Raw genomic sequence first — 21,036 nt, 5'->3', positions numbered from 1 at the left:
GCCTTAGTGGGTAGAACCCCTGTGTGAAAGCGGAAGAAGAAATCCTTCGAACCAGAATAAATGGGGAGCTTCCGCACTCGCCGGAGGACGTCACTTTTCATGCACCCTAGAGGTGGTGAGCGATACATGGGGGGTCGAAGGATCTGTTCTACCAGGTCCCAGTACAACTTCCTCGGGGCCACTGCGCACAGGTACTCCCAAGAGAACAGTCCCTGCAAGAGGGTCACCGCTGCCGCCACTTCTTTGTAAAAGCCCGTTCCCCGGTTACTATGTGTGAACTCCGCTGTTGTTGGCAGCCAAGGGGCCAAATGTGAGGAGCCTACGTTTTGCAGAGCAGCCCGAAGGAAACCGTCACGACGATCCCGGAAGAAAAAAAAACGTTGCACTGTCAGCTCTAGCTCCACGTTAACAAGCCCGAGGCCACCCGCTTCCAGACTCCAGAAAACGTTAGTGGTGGATCGCCAGAGGAATACTGCGAACAGCCGGTGTAGCTTGGCCACTGAGCCTGCGTCGATGGTCGATACTCTGGCCACGTACAGGACGGCCGGGTATAACACGGCGTTGCAAACATTTGCCCTTTAGAAAAAGGCGATGTGTCGCGCTCGTCAGGGCTCCAACTTCCTACCCGCGGCTGCCAGCTTTGACTGCCAGCGGGGGCCAATGGCTCGGCCGCAGTCCAGGTTGACTCCGAGGTAGCGGGTGATGGCCTCCCTCCGTAGAGCTGTGATGGTTTGGTGGGCCATTCACATAGCCATGCTCCCTCGCACTTAGAAAGATTCAGCTGAGCACCCGAAAACCAACAGAATGATTGCGCGAGCGCGACAATCTCCCTCGCCTGTTCTTTCGACGAACATACGAACGCGACATCATCCGCGTAAGCCAGGACTCTTAGTTCTTCGTAGCCGAGAACCAAGCCTTTGACTGACTTCGATGCCGCTGCCATTCTGCAAAGTGGCTCTATATATAATGCAAACAGAATCGGGGACATGGGGCAGCCCTGCCGGACCGACCTTCTCACGGCGATAGGGCTCCCCACCTCCACATTCATAATGATGCGGGTGGTGATTTCAGTATAGCAGATCTTGATCCACTCCACCATTTCGTCCCCTATCCCACACTGATGGAGGAGCATCAACAGAAAGCCATCGGCCATACCATGCTGAATACGCCGGTTCTCGTCCGACCCCTAGACCAACGAGCCGGGAGGGTAGAGCGGTGTGGATGCCCATATATCATTTCGAGAAATAAACGAAAACAACAAATAAAACAAGTGGGCTCGTCCAGGATTTGAACCCGGGACCTCTCGCACCCGAAGCGAGAATCACACCCCTAGGCGAACGAGCCGGGAGGGTAGTGCGGTGTGGATGCCCATATATCATTTCGAGAAATAAACGAAAAGAAGACATAAAACAAGGGGGCTCGTCCGGGATTTGAACCCGGGAGCTCCCGCACCCGAAGCGAGAATCATACCCCTAGACCAACGAGCCGGGAGGGTAGTGCGGTGTGGATGGATATATATCATTTCGAGAAATAAACGTAAACAAGAAATAAAACAAGTGGGTTCGTCCGGGATTTGAACCCGGGACCTTTCGCACCCGAAGTGAGAATCATACGCCGAGACCAATGAGCCGGGAGGGTAGTGCGGTGTGGATGCCCATATATCATTTCGAGAAATGAACGAAAACAAGAAATAAAACAACTGGGCTCGTCCGGGATCTGAACCCGGGACCTCTCGCACCCGAAGCGAGAATCATACCCCTAGACCAACTTTTTTTTTCTTTATTGCCGTTTTGCCTGAAACGTTCACATTACACAAGTCATAATACAAACATAATACACACAAAAGGGGTAAAATACCAGCCACTAATTAGCGGCAATGGTGTTTTTAAAATCGCTTTAGCGTGGCCAGTTCATCGAGCAAGGGAAGCCACTCAGGACGCTCGTTTAAAGCACTGTACACTTCTCGTATGTAAGAGATATTTTCCACAAAATACTCTCTCGCTGGTCGAGCATCCACATCAGCATGTCTGTCTGCCATTCTAGTCCTCCATAAACTATGAAGGCTCAGTACCATAAACATGTCATAGGGCACACTTTCGGTCTTGTCCACGGGTAGGAAACAGATACCATAATAAGTGACAGGCAAGTCTTTAAGTGTCCGCTGAAGTATGTCCCAGTGAAAGCGAGCATCAGAACAATCAAGAAAGATGTGTTCTGTTGTTTCTGGCTTATTACATATTCTGCAGTTGATGTTCCCCACTACAAATATTCCTTTATCCTGAAGCCATGGTTTGACAGGGAGTGTGCCACTATGAAGTTGAAAAAAGAAGCTCTTGCTCGATGCCTTAATCGGCATCTTTTTGATCCTTTTTAAAACATCCTTGGCCTTTCCGCCGTCATATATACAGCGATAGAGGGGAACAGGCAAAGAAACATCAATAATATCTTTATACAATGTTCTTCGTGGAACAACACTTAAATACTCCAGAGAAAAACGGGCATTCAGAAATTTAAATGCCCACACTACTTCCCTAAGGAATCCGCGTATAGCCACCGGCTTTACAGCAACAGTCGAAATAACAAAATTAGGTAGGGCATCTCGCAACCTTATCTGAATTAATGCACGCAAAGTGGGATCAGCTTGATCTCTCAGAAAAAGAAACCTCGAAACGACCTGTCTCAAAAATAAATGAGTCAAGCCCAATCCTCCGCGCTTAAGAGAAAGAAATAAATTAGTGCGGCTTGTTCGTTCCCATTCAGAATGCCAAATAAATACCGCAAATACTCGGTGCAGTTTCTGCACACTTTTCCTTGACATGCACAGGGCTTGGAGCACATACCAAATCTTAGCAACTAAAAAAATGTTGCTGACGGTGGCTCGGGCGAACATTGACAAGTCCCTCCCACCCCATTTCTGTGCTTTATTTCGAGTTTGCTTGGTTTCTTTGGCCCAGTACTCCGTCGGTTCTCTGTATTGATCCAGTGGTACACCCAGGTACTTCGCAGGTGTGGTGGTCCAATGTAATTTCTCAATATACTCGGGTGTTGTATCCCAGGTACCGTGCCAAATACCTATAGATTTGTTCCAATTTATCGCACTTGCCGTAAGCTCGCAGAACCGTGATGCTTGTTTGACCGCTATGCTGACACTTTCTTTGTCACTGGAGATGATTGCTATGTCGTCAGCATACAATAGAATTTTAACTTCATTTTCGTGTATCCTAAATCCTTGTATTTTCTCGTCATGTAAAATTTTCCGACAGAAAGGTTCAATGTATATGGCGAAAAGCAAGGCGTTTAAGGGGCATCCTTGTTTTACAGATGACTGAACATCCAAGCTTTGACTTAACCTTTTGTTTACTATGAGATTCGCAGAGCTATTCGCGTATGACATTTTCACACCTTGTAATATGACAGATCCTACGTTAACGTGTTCAAGGATAGCAAACATGATCTCATGGGCGACGCGATCAAACGCCTTTTGCAAGTCTAATTGCAGTATGGCCGCACGCCCTCCTAGCACATCAACGCACTCGAGGACGCTTCTGACCAGGTGGACGTTTGTCATTATCGTCCGTCCTTTTATCCCGCATGTTTGATGTGGTCCAACAACTTCCTTCATTACACTCTGCAATCTGCTCGCTAGAACCTTCATAAATATTTTATAGTCAACGTTTGTTAGACTAATTGGCCGATATGCTTCTACAGATAATAATTGGGTAGGATCATCAGTCTTTGGGATTAGAACTACATGCGTTTTTCGAAACGACGGAGGCATTTCTTTGTGCTCATACGCTTCATTAATAACTCGGTGCAACACCTGAGATACTTCACATTTAAAAAATTTATAAAATGTGGCACCTAGGCCATCTGGCCCTGGTGATTTCCCGGGTGTAAGCTCGTCTATAGCTCGTTCAATTTCCCCTAAAGTGATAGGAGCTTCAAGGTTCGTTTTAACTTCTTCATCAAGCATGGGCATGAATGGAAGAAACTCTGTTTTAAACCCGTCTTTGATAAGCTACGGCCGTCCCAGTAACTCCCCGTAGTACTCTTCAAATGCGCGTTGCATTGTTTCTCTATCTTCTGTGACGCCACCCGCATATCGCACCGCTTTTATTTCGTTTTGCGTCGCGTATCTCTTTTCGTCGCCAAGTGCCCGTTTCGTCGGCGTTTCGCCTAACCACAGCTTCTCAGTCCTTGCCCGTATTATAGCGCCGTGGTATCTTTCCTGATCGATAACTTCTAGTTGTCGTTTAACTTCTCGAATAGCCTCAGTGCTATCATTACACTGCGCTGCGCTTCTGCTCAGCAAGAAATCGAGATGGCACTGTAATTCCTTGTCTTTCATTTTCTCGCTTTGACGCTTTGCGCACGCCATTTCAATCGCATTCATCTTAACTTCTTGTTTAAAAAGCTCCCACAATGGTATTACTTCATTTTCCTGTGCTTGAACGAGCGTCAGCATCTTTTCTTTAACTTTATCTGTAAACTTTTCTTCCTGCAAAAGTTCCTCGTTAAACTTCAAGAGTTCCCAGTTGAATTTATGCTGTTTTGAAGCCCTCCCCAACGTGAACATCACTAAGCTGTGATCGCTAAACGAGACGTGTTTAACTTCATAGTTGGTACACGCATGCGCAAGGTTGGCTGATATATATGCTCGATCTAATCGTGCATGGCTGTTATTTTGGTGGTGGGTATACTGCGCGGGTCGTCCTTCTGACATAATACCGCCAATATCCTCTAAGCTGTGTTCGGTTACAATAGTGTTTAGTAATTCAGCGCTCGCATCACGGGCTGTGGCAGTTCCTGCTCTATCTTTCGTGTGGCAAACACAATTGTAGTCACCCAACACAAGAACATTTTTGTCATCATCGAGGTAACACTCAATGCGCTCAAAAAACACTTTACGTTCGGTTGCTTTGTTAGCTGCATAAAGGCATATAGCTCGGAAACTAAAGCCAGAAAAAGTAAAATCACAGACAATAAGCCGGCCAGTTTCACATGTAAATACATTTTCAATGACAATGCCCATCGATTTGTTAAGAAAAAGGGCACAGCCACCAGATAGACCAACTGCATGGGATATACAAACATAATATCGGGACGTAAATGATAGGACCATCCGATCCGCTTGCTCTTCGTTGTCGATTTTTGTTTCCTGTACCACAATGATGTCCAGATTATTTTCCATGCAGAGCCTACTTAGCTGATATTGCCGCTTTTTTGCGCATAGCCCTCTTACGTTTATTGTGGCTACACGCATTGTTGCCTGTAGATTTAGGGCCATTTGAGAGCAAATGTACGTACGAGAGCAAACGGTTCGGTCATGACCCTTTTAAAAGCACCAACAAACACAATAATGCTCATTGGAAAAAGGAAGTTTCCCATGCAGTGCTGCAATCGTGTTCGTGAAAAAGAAGAAGAAACCATACCTCAGAAGGACGACCTCTAGTAATTTTCGTTATCAAGTCCCATCACGCAGCGCACCACAAGCACCGTAAATGTTTTTACGTCGTCGCTTCGTTCAACTGTCTCCGGTCTGGTGGAACGTTAGGTTTCGGTTTGAAGGATGGACGACGCGCGACCGTCGATTTCGGTGGTGGTTCACCGGATGCCGCCGCCTCGTTTTCACGTTCTCCTTCCTCGTTGCTTCCGTGTGGTCTTTTCGCAACACTGTTGCTGGTGCGTAGTTTGCTGGCGTCTAGGCTTGTGTCCATTATTTCTACACTCTCTGCTGGGGTATCCCACGTTGCCGACGCAGGGGCGTTTCCACCTCCCTTCGCGCTTGCGTCAGGTAATGGTGGAAATTCGGAGGAACATTTCTGTGCAACGCCACCACGTGCATTCAGGTTTTCGACAGCTTCTGGCGGTTTATCTGGCTCTGTCACCGGTGTATCTTGGTCTTGCAATCCTTTGGCGGCCTCCTCTGCATCGTCTTCATCCATTAGGAGCTCGGACTTGTCCGAGCTCCCACCCGGTGCTGCCACATTTGCGTATGTTTTCAAACACGCCTCCTCCGTGTGACCGTAACGCCGGCAGCGCGAGCACCGTGGTACGCGACACTCGCGCCGAACGTGTCCCCGTAGTTGACACCGAAGACACAGCGGTGCCCTTCCTGGAACAATCACAAGTGCCATGTCGCCGCCTACGCGTAATTGGTGTGTATGTCGTCCGGTGTCAGGCTCACTTTTAGCTTCAAGGTCACAAATCGAGTCGTCAAGCCTTTGTCGGTGACGCCGAAAACACGCCACCGCTCTCTTGAGATGTCCGTCACTTTGCCATAGTGCAGAAACGCCGTGCGCACCTCATCGTCGGGAACCCCATGTAGATGCCAATGCAGCTTAATCCTTACGTCGTGGTTGTGCGGGTCGATCACTACACACTTCCGCTGCTTGACTTTCACATCGTCGGCTGCAAGAATTTTCTTCACGGCATCGGCATTACTGAAGGTAACCGCCCATACGTGATTCATTTGGTACGCCCCCAGAGCGATAACGTCTGGGAGCAGCGCCAAATGAGTGAGCGTATCTCGGAAATCTTCTACGCGGAAAGGCCTGGCTTTCACGTCACCGTGCAAAAAAATTCCCCGCATTTCCCCGAGGGGAAGAATGGGAAAGTGCGAATGCACGAGTTGAATTTGCGCGGTTCGGTAATGTTCGCGAAAGAGAGATCACACACACGCACACAACTACAAAGAAAGAAAGATGCATTTATTCACAGACACCTATTTGTGTTGTCGTTGTACTTGATTGCTAGAGCGGATCTCAGCTTTGAAATTTCGTGTCAGTACTCCTTTAAGCGGGTGCATTAGCCCTTCTCACGCCCGATTCCTGGCCAATCCCCCACGTGGGTATGTGCCATGTCAGCGGCCAGGCAGCGCGCGCCCATCTCCCCCCGTTGCCAAGGAAGACGAGGAGATTCCTGGCCAATCCCCCACGTGGGTATGTGATGCGGACATCACCGGTGAACGCAGGTTCAGGGTCGCTTAAGAAGTGCATTGCACTTAAAAAAATTCCCCCGCATGTCCCCGAGGGGGAGAATGTGAAAGTGCGAATGCACGGTTGTCGGCCCGCTTGCGGCGCTTGCGCTCGGCCCCCGCAGCCCACCGCCTCGCCGCCTTCTCTTCCATCTCTTCCATCGGGTTTGTAGTATCACGTGTACACCACGCAGTTATCAAGCCGCTATAACGCCGCTGAGTCGCCAACGCACGCCGCTGACGACGTAGTTTGAATGCGTTAAAGATATAAGGCGCGTCACTAACACTGATATCACCGTCGCGTCCGTGGCTTGGTCGGTAGAGCGTCGCGCTGCGGCCGCAAAGTCCTCGGATCGGAACCTGGCGCCGGATGCTGTTTCTTTTTTAAATATAGAGGAGCACTGCGGACGCCGCCGCCGCCGACGCCGCCGCCGCCGCCGCCGGCGGTGGATGGTTTGGGGTCGCTTATAAAGTGCATTCGCACTTAAAAACAGTGTTCAAAACAAACTTTCCTGTTGGCAGTTGAGGCAGCATAACTTGATAATCCTGGTTGTCAGTTCCCGAAGGCCTGTTTCCGCGGCCAAGCTCGGCCGCATTTACCGCTCCCGAGGAGCCAGACATCCTGCGTCCGTACGCAAGCGCAGCCGGAAGCAGAATCCCCTCCCCCTAGAACAACGAGCCGGGAGGGTACTGCGGCGTGGATGCATATATATCATTTCGAGAAATAGACGAAAACAAGACAAAAAACAAGTGGGCTCGTCCAGGATTTGAACCCGGGACCTCTCGCACCCGAAGCGAGAATCATACCCCTAGACCAACGAGCCGGAGGGTAGTGCGGTGTGGATGCCCATGTATCATTTCGAGAAATAAACGAAAACAAGAAATAAAACAAGTGGGCTCGTCCGGGATTTGCACCCGGGACCTCTCGCACCCGAGGCGAGAATCATACCCCTAGACCAACGAGCCGGTAGGGTACTATGGTGTGGATGTCCATATATCATTTGAAGAAATAAACGAAAAGAAGACAAACCAAGTGGGCTCGTCCGGGATTTGAACCCGGCAGTAGATCAAGCGATAAGTACACCCTATCCAGACGCGCATGGCTATTGCCTTGGAAGTGCGTGTAGCGCACGGGGCCATTACTACGGACGCTATCACCAACGTCTTCTAGTGCGAAGTCTGCGATAATATCCCTTAGTACTGCCGTACTAGCATCCCTAAAAGGTGACTGGCTACTTTTGTCGCGTGCAGAACACACGCAGTTAAAGTCACCCAGTAAAATTACCATCCGGTCTGTCTCACACCACTTTCTAATTTCCTCAAAAAACACCTTCCTTTCAGCGGCTTTGGTAGGGCCGTACACGCAAATAACACGCCATTCATTTGATAACAAGGCCAAATCGCACACAACAAACCACCCCGAATCAGACGCAGTGACGGTACTCAGGGTGGCCCGTAAACTACGCCGTATTATGAGCGCGCAACCTCCCGAGAACCCGACTGCGTGAGAAACACAGACGTCATAACGCGACATGAATGGCCGCACCATACGGTCCGTCTGATCCTCTCTCTCGACCTTGGTTTCTTGCAAGGCGACGATATCCAGATCCTCGTCTACAAGAAGGCGGTACAACTGACTTTGACGTCTCCGATCCGCAAGCCCCCTGACATTAAGCGTGGCTATGCGTATAGGCTTGCTTAAATAAATCATTCCAAGAAAAAGACGGGGATTACCGTGTAACACTTACGTCCGTGCATTCTAATTAAAAGCCCTCCGTAGGCACTTAAGAACTCACACGCATTCCAAAACGCTACAACAACAAAAAATAAAATAAAACACTAATACATCGCTCATACATACACTCATACATACATACATTAAACTGCAAACACACTAAGCGCTTCATGGGCACCACCAAAAACTGTGCTCTACTTTTCCCTCCCCCCTTCCCCACCCTACAAAACACACCGAAACACTTTACAGGCAACAAAGTCACCGAAGACGCTCCAAAAGTACAACCTGGACCCAACTACGTAGTTCAGTTTAGTTCGCTCGCGCTTCGGTAGAGCAGTGCAACACCAGACACATTGCCAACTACCTTTCCAAGCATCGTGCTGACTAGGTGGGCGTAACCGGGGCTTTGTGCGGTCTGGGGGGACGTTCGGCTTCGGTTTGAAGCTCGAACGTCTAACTATAACCGCCCTTAGTGGGCGGCTCCTCACTGCCGGGGAGTCCGTCGCCTTGTCCTGTGTCGTTACCTTGGCGCTGCCGCTTTGCGGCGGCACCACTGAGGTCCATTTGTGCGACGTCCTCTGCGGTAGACGATGCCGCCGTCGTCCCCTTGCTTGCCGCTTCGGGGCAACCAGCCTCCTTCGGCGCGGCGAGTTGGGGAGGCGTCTTCGGTTGACCGGGCGGCTCCTTTTCAGGACCGCGCTGGCCAGCCTCGGCCTCGACCCGTTCCGCCGGCGTCTGCTCCTTTGCCGCCCCGCCTGTGACTCCTGCTGCGGTCTCCTCCGCGTCTGCCTCGTCCATGAGGTTTTCGCGGAGGTCCTCGTCCTTCGAAGGCCCGGTGACGCTAGCGTAGGACTTGACGCACGCTGCCGCTTCGTGCCCGTAGCGACGGCACGCCGAACGACGTGGCACCTTACACTCCCGGCGAACGTTGCCCTTCGTATTGCAGCGCAAACACTGAGGGGCCCTCCCGGTGACGACGACGAGGGCCTTGTCGCCCGCCACGCGTAGCTCGTGCGGCAGGTCATCCAGAGTCACTCCGCCCTTAAGTTTCAGAGTCACCGACCGCAGCGTCGAACCTTTATCTTGAATTCCGTCAACGCGCCAACGCTCTCTGCGCACCTCGCCGACACGCCCGTAAGGCGCCACCGCTGCGCGCACTGCCTCGTCCGGCACGTTGTGCCGAAGCCAATGTAGCTTCAGACGCGCTTCCTGGTTGCTCGGGTCGATAACAAGGCAGCGTCTGCTTTTACCTTGATGTCATTTACTTCTTAAATTTTCTTCACACCTTCCGCTGACTTGAACGTCACCGCCCAGACGTGACTCATCTGATACGCCCCCAATGCCAAAACATCGGGGAGCAGCACCAGGCGAGCCAACGTGTCGCGAAAATCCTCGACACGGTAGGGGCGGGCACGCATGTCCGCATGCAGAAACACCGTGTTTAGCACCCACTGTCCTGTAGGAAACTGGGGCACAAGTACTTGGTAGTCCTGGGAATCCTGGGAAAAAATCCTGTTACCGCGGGCCGAAAGGCCCGCTGAAGCCGCTCCTTGGGTGGAGCTCGACATTCTGCAACCGCACGCTAGCGCAACCGGAAGCAGAATCCCCTAGACCAACGAGCCAGGAGGGTAGTGCGGTGTGGGTGCCCCTATATTATTGCGAGAAATAAACGAAAACAAGAAATAAAACTGGTGGGCTCGTCCGGGATTTGAACCCGGGACCTCTCGCACCCGAAGCGAGAATCATACCCCTAGACCAACGAGCCTTTTTTTTTGCTTGCTTTGGCACATACAGAACACAGACATTCATTCACAGACAGCCGTCAACCTGACTTTGGTTGACGTCATGTGTTTAAAAGTCCCTTACGTGTACCAACGATTGCATGTCTGCAAGACATTCGGGCGGATTCGACACATATTTTTGATTTTCCACGTATTCACTCATTGCCTCTCTAAAATATTGTCTCGCGCTCCGCGCATCGATGTCAGAGTACCTTGCGGCCATTCTTGCTTTCCAAGCATCGCTACGTTGGTTCCTGTTGCATCGCAGCATTCCAACACACAACGGGCTGTGTGGATATTCGTGGAGATCGTGCGTCCCCTAATACCACACATTTGGTGTGGTCCCACAAGTTCTGTCATTACTGTTTGGAGCCTTTGAGCTAGTATCTTCATGAATATTTTATAGTCAACATTGGTTAAACTGATTGGCCTATAGGATGTGGACTGACGCAGCATTGCGGGGTCCTCGGTTTTAGGAATAAGAACTGTGTGTGAAACGGTAAAAGACGTTGGCACAACATTAATATCGTAAGCCTCATTGTACACATCTGTCAAAATTGGCGCTAATTCATTTCTTAACGCCTTGTAAAAGGCTACACTGAGGCCGTCAGGCCCAGGTGACTTTCCAGGGTTCAGATCTTTAATTGCATTCGTAACCTCCTCTATTGAAATTGGGAGTTCTAACAGTTCTAGACCAACGAGCCGGGAGGGTAGTGCGGTGTGGGTGCCCGTATATTATAGCGAGAAATAAACGAAACCAAGAAATAAAACTGGTGGGCTCGTCCGGGATTTGAAACCGGGACCTCTCGCACCCGAAGCGAGAATCATACTTGCGGGGTACTCGGTTTTAGGAATAAGAACTGTGTGTGAAACGGTAAAAGACGTTGGCACAACATTAATATCGTAAGCCTCATTGTACACATCTGTCAAAATTGGCGCTAATTCATTTCTTAAGGCCTTGTAAAAGGCTACACTGAGGCCGTCAAGCCCAGGTGACTTTCCAGGGTTCCGATCTTTAATTTCATTCGTAACCTCCTCTATTGAAATTGGGAGTTCTAACAGTTCTAGACCAACGAGCCGGGAGGGTAGTGTGGTGTGGGTGCCCGTATATTATAGCGAGAAATAAACGAAACCAAGAAATAAAACTGGTGGGCTCGTCCGGGATTTGAAACCGGGACCTCTCGCACCCGAAGCGAGAATCATACCCCTAGCCCAACGAGCCAAGAGGGTAGGGCGGTGTTGGGGCCCGTGTATTATTGCGAGAAATAAACGAAAACAAGAAATAAAACTAGTGGGCTCGTCTGGGATTTGAACCCGGGACCTCTCGCACCCGAAGCGAGAATCATACCCTTAGAACAACGAGCCTTTCTTTTTCTTTATTGCATGTTAACTATACAGAACAAAACGCGCATACAAACAGACAAGACACCTCACAAACTCATTTGTTACCTACTGTGCCTAGAATTTCTTTAAACATGCCAGAATATCAAGCACGCTTGTCCACTCCGGCGGGTCATGCTGGGCTTGATACACATCGCGTATGTAGCACACAATTTCAATAAAACTTTCCCTTACCGGGCGGGCATGGGAATCTGGATTTTCGACACATTTTCTGGTTTTCCACAATGCGTGTAGTGTCAACAACATTATCATATCGTACGGTATTCCTCCATCACTTACAACGGGCAAGTAGCGAATACCGTGTGGGCTGATGGGCAGTTCTTTTTTTTAGGGTTCCTTTCAGCACATCCCAGTGAAACACAGCGTCCCAACAATTAATAAAAACATGTTCTAAAGTTTCTGGGGTTTTGCAAAGACGACAATCAGTGTCCCATGGTACAAACAGACCTTTTTCATGCAGCCACATTATTACTGCTAGTGCGTCCGTGTGCAGCTTAAAAAAAGAACGTTTTAACCGATGGTTTTACTGCCATTTTTTTCACCCTCCTCAGCACGTCTTGACCCGCTATGCCAATATAATTTGCACGATAAAGCTGAACAGGCATCATTGTGTCCACTAAATCGCTGTACAACGTTTTCCTCATAACTGTACTTTGATACTCTCTTGAGAACGGAACACTTAAAAACCGGAAGGACAAGGTACCTTCACGCAAATACCCCCTTACAGACCTTCTCATGCACTGCGTAGACGATACAATAAATTCCGGTAGGCACCTTTCAATACGCGCATTAATTACAGTATTCAAGAAAGGATCACTGTGATCTGGTAAGAAAATAGAGCGTAAAACAAGTTGCCGAATGAAGAGGTGGGCAAGGCCAAGCCCTCCACACCGCACAGATCGGAACAAGTTGGTTCGGCTGGTTCGCTCCCAGCTGGATCCCCAGATGAACATTGCGAACACACTGTGTATCTTTTGTGCACTGACGCGAGACATAAAGAGAACTTGCGATACATACCAGACTTTGGCAACTAAAAACACATTGCACACAAATGCACGCGAAAACATCGAAAAATCTCGACCCTGCCATGCTTGCACCTTCTCCTGCCTTTTTTTCGTTTCCCCCACCCAATACTCTGCGCTTTCTTGATAACAACCTAGTGGAACACCCAGGTATGTGCCCGGCAGCGATGTCCATTGCATGTTTGCAAAATACTCAGGAGGGTTCTGCCAGCTTCCATGCCAGAACCCAGCGCTCTTCCCCCAGTTTATTTCACTCCCTGTCGGGGTGCAGTACTTTCTGGCGGTTTTTTCAACCTGCAATGCACTGTCGCTGTCCGTACAAAACACCGCTATGTCATCTGCATATGCACGAACTTTAACCTCTGTAGTGTGTACATTAAAGCCCCTTATACTGTTATCATTTATGACACTCAAAAAGAAGGGTTCTAGATGCATTGCAAACAATGACGCGCTTAATGGACAACCTTGCCTTACAGATGATCTAACAGGTATGCTTCCAGCAAGGGACCTGTTTATAGCAATGCGCGTAGTGCATTCGCTGTACACCCTTTTTATCCCCTCCAAAATAGCGTTCCCGACATTCACATGCTCCAAGATATTCTTTAATATTTCGTGTGAGACCCGGTCGAATGTCTTCGCTAAATTGATCTCCATCATAGCTACGCGATTCTCAAAAGCGTCACAGCATTCTAGCACACTCCGCGCAACGTGCACATTTGTCGCAATCGTGTGTCCCTTGATACCGCATGTCTGATGCGGTCCGACTGCTTGTGTTATCGCGGTTTGCATTCTTTTTGCGAGTACCTTCATGTAGATTTTATAATCAACGTTCGTGAGGGTTATAGGGCGGTAAGACCCCACCGATGTCAATTTTTACGGATCGTCCGTTTTCGGGATTAATACCATATTAGCTGTAGTGAATGATCGAGGCACGCGCTATACTGAATACGACTCGTCCATAACGGCATGCAAAATTGGAGCAACGACGCGCTTAAAGGCCTTGTAAAATACCGCCCCCAAACCGTCAGGTCCAGGTGATTTTCCAGCGGGGAGTGCGTCGATATCGTCGTTTATCTCTTCCAAACTGATGGCCTGCTTCAATCACTGTTTAACCTGGTCGTCTAACTTGGGCATGTGCATTAAAAAATCATTCACGAACCCTGCTTCGGTTCTCCATTTCTTTGCTAACAGTTCACCATAGTGCTCAACAGATGCTGCTTCAATTCTTTCTTTGTCCTCTGTTATTTGGCTCTTATACTGTATGCGTTTAATCTCATTTTTTGTTGCAAATCTTTTTTCGTCACTTAGCGCCCTTTTGTTTCGCGCTTCTCCCGCCACAATTTTTCGCTTCGAGCACGAATTATTGCGCGTGATATCTTTCCGAGTCATTGACCTCCAGTTCATTTTTTACGCATTTTATTTCTTTTAGGAAAGTGCCAGGTTGAGAGCTTTCTATCTCTGTGAAGTAGACAAGTTGTGCTTTTACTTCGTTTTCTTTTTTCCTTTCGTTGTAGGGCAGTGTGCTCGCTCTTTCTATTGCCATAAGTTTTATGCTGTTTTTCAAGTCTTCCCACTTCACGTTGAAAGATATCGGTTGAGGTGAGAATAGATTCTCAACTTCTCTGTCAACACTCTCTACGAATTTCTCATCCTGAAGTAGCTTTGTATCGAACTTCCAGAGTTTCCAGTTGAATTTCGTCGTTTTTTGCTTGACCCCTACGGTGAACACAACTAAGCTGTGGTCACTAAATTACACGTGCCTTACATCATACCCGCTGAGCAGAGGGACCACTGCTAAGAAAACGTACGCCCGATCAAGTCGGGCATGACACTCGCGTTGAAAATGCGTGTAACGGGTTGGGGGGGGGGGGGGGTGCTTCCCCTTCTACACAGTGGTCCTACATCTTCTAAACAAATGGTACCCATTTTTTTACATAATAACTTTGCAATCTTATCGTACACAGCGGTGTTCTTAGAGCGCCCTTCCATATAGCAGACGCAGTTAAAATCGCCTCGAAAAAGTACACGTCTGTAATCACTGCAAAAATTATTCTATCGATTGAAAAAAAGACCTCCGATCGCTTTCCTGGTTAGGAGTATAAACACAAATAACCCGCCAAAAAATCAACGAAAATCAACGACGACACACCGGCCCACATCACTTATTATAACCTTCTCTACTACAATGCCCAGGCCGTTCCTAAGAAAAACTGCGCAGCCCGCAGACGTACCTTTAGCGTGACTCACACACACGTAGTATCGGCCTGTAAACGGCTGGACCATCCTATCAGTGCCGTCTTGGCTCTCTACTTTCGTCTCCTGAACTGCGACAATGTCTAACCCGTCCTCGAGAAACATTCGGCTGAGCTGGGACTGCTTGCGCCTGGCCGATAATCCGCGAACATTTAGCGTAGCCACGCACAAATCTGCATCCTTTCTTTTATCGGCCATTTAGAAAAGCTCGGGGCAACAAAACAATTTTCCCTAGACCAACGAGCCAAGACAGAAAGGCGGCATGGATGCCTCTAATTTCTTGCGAGAAATAAACGAAAACAAGAAATAAAACTAGCGGGCCCGTCCGGGATTTGAACCTGCGGGCAGACAGACACGAGCGCTGTGTGTGTTTGCGCTCTCTCTCTGTCCGGGTTTTTCGCGCTGTTTCCTAAGGTGTCATACGTGCCAAACTAGCCAAAATTCAAGCTTTAATGCGCCATATTTGTAGCATCTCCCTCCCAAGTACTGCAGCGATGCAGCGATGGCGTAGAGGTGGAACACCCGCCTCGCGTGCATAAGAACCGTGGTTCGAATCCCGGTGCCGGACAATTCCCACGGATTAAAAAAAAATCTGCGTATTGATGGAATTGCACAAAGGGGCTTGGGGTGCGGCCTGACCCCGGCGACCATTGCCGGCAGTGCACTCCCTCACCAGAGCAGGATTGGCCACCCTGGTGTAGTAACGGCCACAAACTCCCATGAATACGCCAATTAACCCTCAGCCCTCAGTCCCCAGCGGCTGCGAAGCAACTGACCACGGCGGCGGTCAGACCTGTGACGCAGCAGAGGGTGCTAAGAATCCCTCGATCCGGACAGGCCGCCAATGGAATCTGAACCTGGCAACGCTTAACACGCGAACCTTATCTAGCGAAGAAAGTCTCGAGGTGTTGTTCGAGGAACTAGAGGGCATTAAATGGGATGTAATAGGGCTTAGCGAGGTTAGGAGGGCAGGCGAAGCCTTTACGGTGCTGAAAAATGGACACCTTCTATGTTACCGGGGCCTAGAGGACAGAAGAGAGCCACAATCTCTCTAATGTTATTCACAGCATGCTTACAAGAAGTATTCAGAACGTTGGATTGGGAACAGGTGGGAGTAAGGGTTAATGGAGAATACCTCAGTAACCTCAGGTTTGCTGATGACGTTGCCTTGCTAAGTAACTCGGGGGACGAATTGCAAAGCATGCTTTCCGCACTGGGCGAACAGAGTAGAACCGTGGGCCTGAAAATTAATATGCAGAAAACTAAAGTAATGATCAATAACCTCGGGACAGCACAGCAGTTTGAGATAGGTGGCGAGGCAGTGGCAGTGGTAAGCGAATATATCTACTTAGGCCAAGTTGTGACCCCAGATCCCAACCATGAGGCAGAGATAATTACAAGGATCAGAAGGGGGTGGGGTGCATATGGCAGACATTCTCAGATAATGAATAGCAGCCTACCACTGTCGCTGAAGAAGAAAGTGTATGACACCTGCATCTTACCGGTACTCACCTACGGGGCAGAAACTTGGAGGCTCACTAAGAGGGTTTACCTTAAATTGAGAACGACTCAGCGGCCAATGGAGCGGAAAATGATAGGTGTGCCCGGTAGTGTGTTGGCCTCGTGCACTGCACTATTCATTGTAAAAACTTCTCGTTATGCGATTCTGTAAATTTTTGCTCAACATCCAAAATACATCCGATTTCGGACGTCCGACTGGATGTACGGAAGTGTTATATCCGGACGTCCCACGGACTGCATGGTAGTCCATCGGCACTAAAACGGACGTCATACGGACGTCCGCTAGAGCTGTAATGGACGTATGGTGACCGGCCGACGGACGTCCGGTGGTTGCTTGGGAGGTGGAAACCTTTGAAGTCTACAACGCTTATTGTATGGGCTAGTTTATTTATTTGGCTTGGGTACACTGCCGCATCGACGTATCTTGAGTTTTGATCGGTTCTGTAAGATCTGCGGAGTGCTTTCGCTCTGGCTTCGCAACGCTTCTTGAGGTAGACGGGGTGCATGTTTCGTCGCATGCTTGCCACTTGAATGTGTGTCCTTAAATCGAGGGGGGTGCGTTGTTTCTTGTTATCGGTTTCCATTGATGGAAACGAGGGCCCAATTGGGCCCTGATAATTTTGGCGGCACAAGGTAGCGCTGCCCTTTTTTGTAAGCTTGAGCCGTTCCAGTTGGCTTGCCCTCCAAATTCTACCCTGAAAACCACCTCCCCACCCCATGGTCTTGTTGTGGGTCCCCGCCCATATGGGAATAGGTGCCAACGAGGCGGTCAACCGAGAAGCTCGAGCTATGGCTACCCGAGCAGGCCCCTCGTTGGAGACCAACCACGGCCTTCCCAGCTCCCGGGACATTCTCATCTCGCACCTGGAGATCACACAACATTACCGCCTCCTCCACCGCCACTATCCCCCCAACCCCGCACCCCAGCCTCACAGTGGAGGAGGCCAGAACCAGGCGCCTCCTCTAAATGCACTCCTTCCCCTGCAGAGCCTCCCTCTCCCACTCACACCCTTCCCTCTTCCCCTCCTCACTCTGCGGCGCCCGGGACTCTCAACTACACCTTCTCTGTGACTGCCCGCGCTCCTCTTTTCCCCTTTCCCCACACCCACCCACTGGGAGCAGACCCTGCGGAGCTCGACCCTGGAGACCCAGACCACCCTCGTCTCCAGGGCCAGTAATGCAAGCGCCATCTTGTATGGGTGTCCAATTAAAATGTTTAATTTTTCTTTTTCTGCTGTTTCAGTCCTAGGTAAGGGGTGCTATAGGTGATTCAAATTATGATTATACTGCCTGGATCATTCTGGCCGTGTCTTCTTCTTTTAGCTTGTGTTTTCTGCTGGTCACTCTTTTGATCAGGGAGGTGACCTAGCTGGAAGAGGGTAGGAACCACAAAGTCAAAATGCACACGGTTAAATAAAGAGGCTGCTTTGACCCCATAACGTTACTAACTTTGCCACAAACCCCAAACGAATGATTGTGCTAAGAAGGGAAGCAGATGAAACAGTGGCAATGCCACAGCTACTTTGCGGTAAATTCTCCACACCACAAAATCTTGCTTGTACAACTACCGGCTGCCAACCTTGGCCAACACCAAGAAACACGACTGGGTGGTAGTAGTGTGGCCTTTAGTTCCAATTGATCGTGTCAACTGAGTGCTAATGTGCATTTAAAACACCAATAAAAATGTTTTTAGGGCTGGCCTATAAAACGCGATTCCTGCACATACTTCATCGCTGTGGCATGAAATATGAAGGTCTTTAATATTTCTTGATTTCTTTGGTCTTTTTCGTGGCTGCAAAATGCCCCTTTAAGGGGACAAACCTGTTAACCTGCCATGGGACTCACGACTTCGTGACCCACGGGCATAAAGCCATCGTGCACTAATAAGAAAAGTCCTACGAATACAGAGAAAGCTCCCTAACGGCCTAGTTTGCTTATTTTGGAGAGAGAGAGTGAAATAACATTTACACATCCGGCGTGTGGGAAGTCCCCGGCCTCGCACGGCGCGGATGTTCCCTGTCTAAAGACTACGGCAGTTATGTCACTTGTGTACTGAAATAAATAACGAACGAGAAACAAATGTTGGTTTATCTGGTTTGCACTAGATGGCACTGGGTGTCTAGCAAGTGAGAGTTTTTCTTTTAATTTCAGTACAGAAGAGACATCTCTAAATAAGCAAACTAGGCCGTTGGGAACATTTCTCTGTATTTGTAGAACTTTTATTAATGCACGATGGTTATTAAGCCCGTGGGTCACGAAGGAATACGTGGCGAGTACCGCACCGTGCATCTGCAAGGTGGCATCACAGAACCAGCAGAGCATGTTAGTCTCTTCACTACCCCACCACAACATGAACCAGGGGTCGGCAACCCGCAGGGAAGTATTACGCAGCTCCTGGGATGCTGACATGGCAGTTGTGACCTCAAATGGGGCTAGACAGGAATAAAAGATCGCTTCCATTTGGCATTGCCCTTCATCTTCACATCCAGATAATGCAGTCACTAGCTTCCTTTCCTTGGACTGGTTCAAAAAAGACCCACCTTCACGGATTTCCCGTCTGGCCCTCCACCTCAGAAGGTTGCCAACCTCTGGCTTAAGGGAACGAAATGAAAAAAAAAAAGAAAGACAGGCCCTGACAGCGAAACCCATCAGCAGCAAGCATGACCACTTGTTTCACCATCGAATAACAATTTTATTTGGGGGTAAAACGCAAGAATTCGCAAAAATACAACAACCAAAATATGGCTAAAAATAAAACGTTAACACCCCGGATGCTGGGCAGGGTGGGGCCATCTCCGCGAACCTTCACCCCTGGGATGCTGTGGCGCAATCCTGCGAGGCTGGGGCCATCCGAAGGGCTTGCTGCAAAGCAGATCAAGCACAGGCTCAGTTGGCACGATGAGAAACAAGGTAACAGGAAGGAGAACAAGGTTACCTTATAGACTGCAAACTAATAGATGGGGGACTATAACGGTGTGATGTGGAACGGTTTTGCCAGCATGTCGGTGCAAATCGAAGCTACCTCTCTACACCAACATGCCTCCATATACACAACGAGCATCTACGAATTTGAAAAAGTTCCAACAACAACCAACATTCATGAGGAATATAGTAGCAAGTTAACAAGTTGAAGGGCACGCCAGAAATCAATAAAGGGTGTGCGCAGTCATCTTAAGGCACCTGACTATGTGGGTAAAGGAGCCATGAAGAGAAAACACAATTTTGATTCATTCGAAAGATGACCTCGTTAGAATCGTACTGACACCAGTTTTAACCAAACTTCGCTCAAATAAGCTACACAATTAGAAAAAAAGAGAATGGCCGTGCGACCCACTAGCTCATTTCCCGCAACAGAACCTGTGATGTCACTTGTGACAGTTCTGGGATTGGCAAAGGGAGGCAAAAGCAAACGCAAATTAGGCAGAGCTTATAAGCTTGCTTAACGAGCTATTTGTGCTTAAATTTAGGGCACATTCTTGTCAAAGTCATACGAATGGTGGGATAAACAGTGGAAGTTATTAAAGCACACGTAAACAGAAGTGCCGATTCGTACTGCTGTTGGTACTGCGCGCATTATGCTTGGCTTACCTGCACAGGACTGCGGGGCTTTGGGGTTGTCTCAGACAACACTTGCCGATTGACGCAAGGAACGGTGTCTTATACGACCATATTTGTCAAGCGAGCACTATGTTTCATGGAACCATTATTTTCTCCGTGAACATAAAACAAGCCAGGTTTAAATACGGTCAAAAACAAACCAAAGGCCACGGAAAAAAATTCTTGCTCTGTGCCAAAGGCCGGAAACGGCTTGCTACAGTATGGTGGCGCCATCTAGGTTCACTCACGGCAAACAAGGCCTCCCAATCAGCTGCAGAGCTATGGTCTCTAGAAATATCTTTCTAGGGACCATAGCAGAGCAGTCGGTACCTGTGATGTCATTGCAGACCACGAAAACACACTATTTAGCGGGAAATTCAAAATTTTAACTTACATTTACTCATGTCTTCGTGAATAAAGCATCGTTTGCATTCGGACAAGCGCTGCGGGCACTATAAAACAAGAAATCTTTCGAATAACACAAACTTGTATTTTGTCTTCGTGGCTCCTTTAAGCCTGCAAACTAAAAAATGGCTGTGATTTGTAACACTTTCTGCGGCTTTAGTTAGCTTTGAAGGAGTTATAATAAAACATTCATTCGATTATGCCCAAATCATTACAGGTGCACTGTGGCAGTGTTAACAACCGACATAGCATTGTTTTAAAAAATTGAAATGTTTGTTTTATCGCAGACAAAAGTTGAGAGTAATATTTAATCTGCAAACTCAAGCAACAACCCATTTTTCCAGG

General features: G+C 48.7%; 4 non-coding genes across 4 annotated transcripts; all 4 read right to left on the bottom strand.

Annotated features, from left to right (window-relative positions):
* Positions 1 to 1,415: 1,415 nt before the first annotated feature.
* On the bottom strand, positions 1,416 to 1,487 carry Trnap-cgg (transfer RNA proline (anticodon CGG)). Its single transcript has one exon. It is a non-coding gene; the product is annotated as a tRNA-Pro (tRNA).
* Positions 1,488 to 7,728: 6,241 nt separating this feature from the next.
* Trnap-cgg (transfer RNA proline (anticodon CGG)) lies at positions 7,729 to 7,800 on the bottom strand. Its single transcript has one exon. It is a non-coding gene; the product is annotated as a tRNA-Pro (tRNA).
* A 70-nt stretch (positions 7,801 to 7,870) lies between these two features.
* Trnap-cgg (transfer RNA proline (anticodon CGG)) lies at positions 7,871 to 7,942 on the bottom strand. The gene has a single exon. It is a non-coding gene; the product is annotated as a tRNA-Pro (tRNA).
* A 2,462-nt stretch (positions 7,943 to 10,404) lies between these two features.
* On the bottom strand, positions 10,405 to 10,476 carry Trnap-cgg (transfer RNA proline (anticodon CGG)). Its single transcript has one exon. It is a non-coding gene; the product is annotated as a tRNA-Pro (tRNA).
* Between the last annotated feature and the right edge of the window lie 10,560 nt (positions 10,477 to 21,036).

Source organism: Haemaphysalis longicornis, unplaced genomic scaffold (assembly GCF_048455015.1).
Source record: "Haemaphysalis longicornis isolate Haplotype H1 unplaced genomic scaffold, Haemaphysalis longicornis Haplotype H1 scaffold_2, whole genome shotgun sequence".
Taxonomy (NCBI): domain Eukaryota; kingdom Metazoa; phylum Arthropoda; class Arachnida; order Ixodida; family Ixodidae; genus Haemaphysalis; species Haemaphysalis longicornis.
The sequence above is the reverse complement of the archived record's forward strand: the minus strand, read 5'-3'. Positions and strand labels throughout refer to the sequence as shown.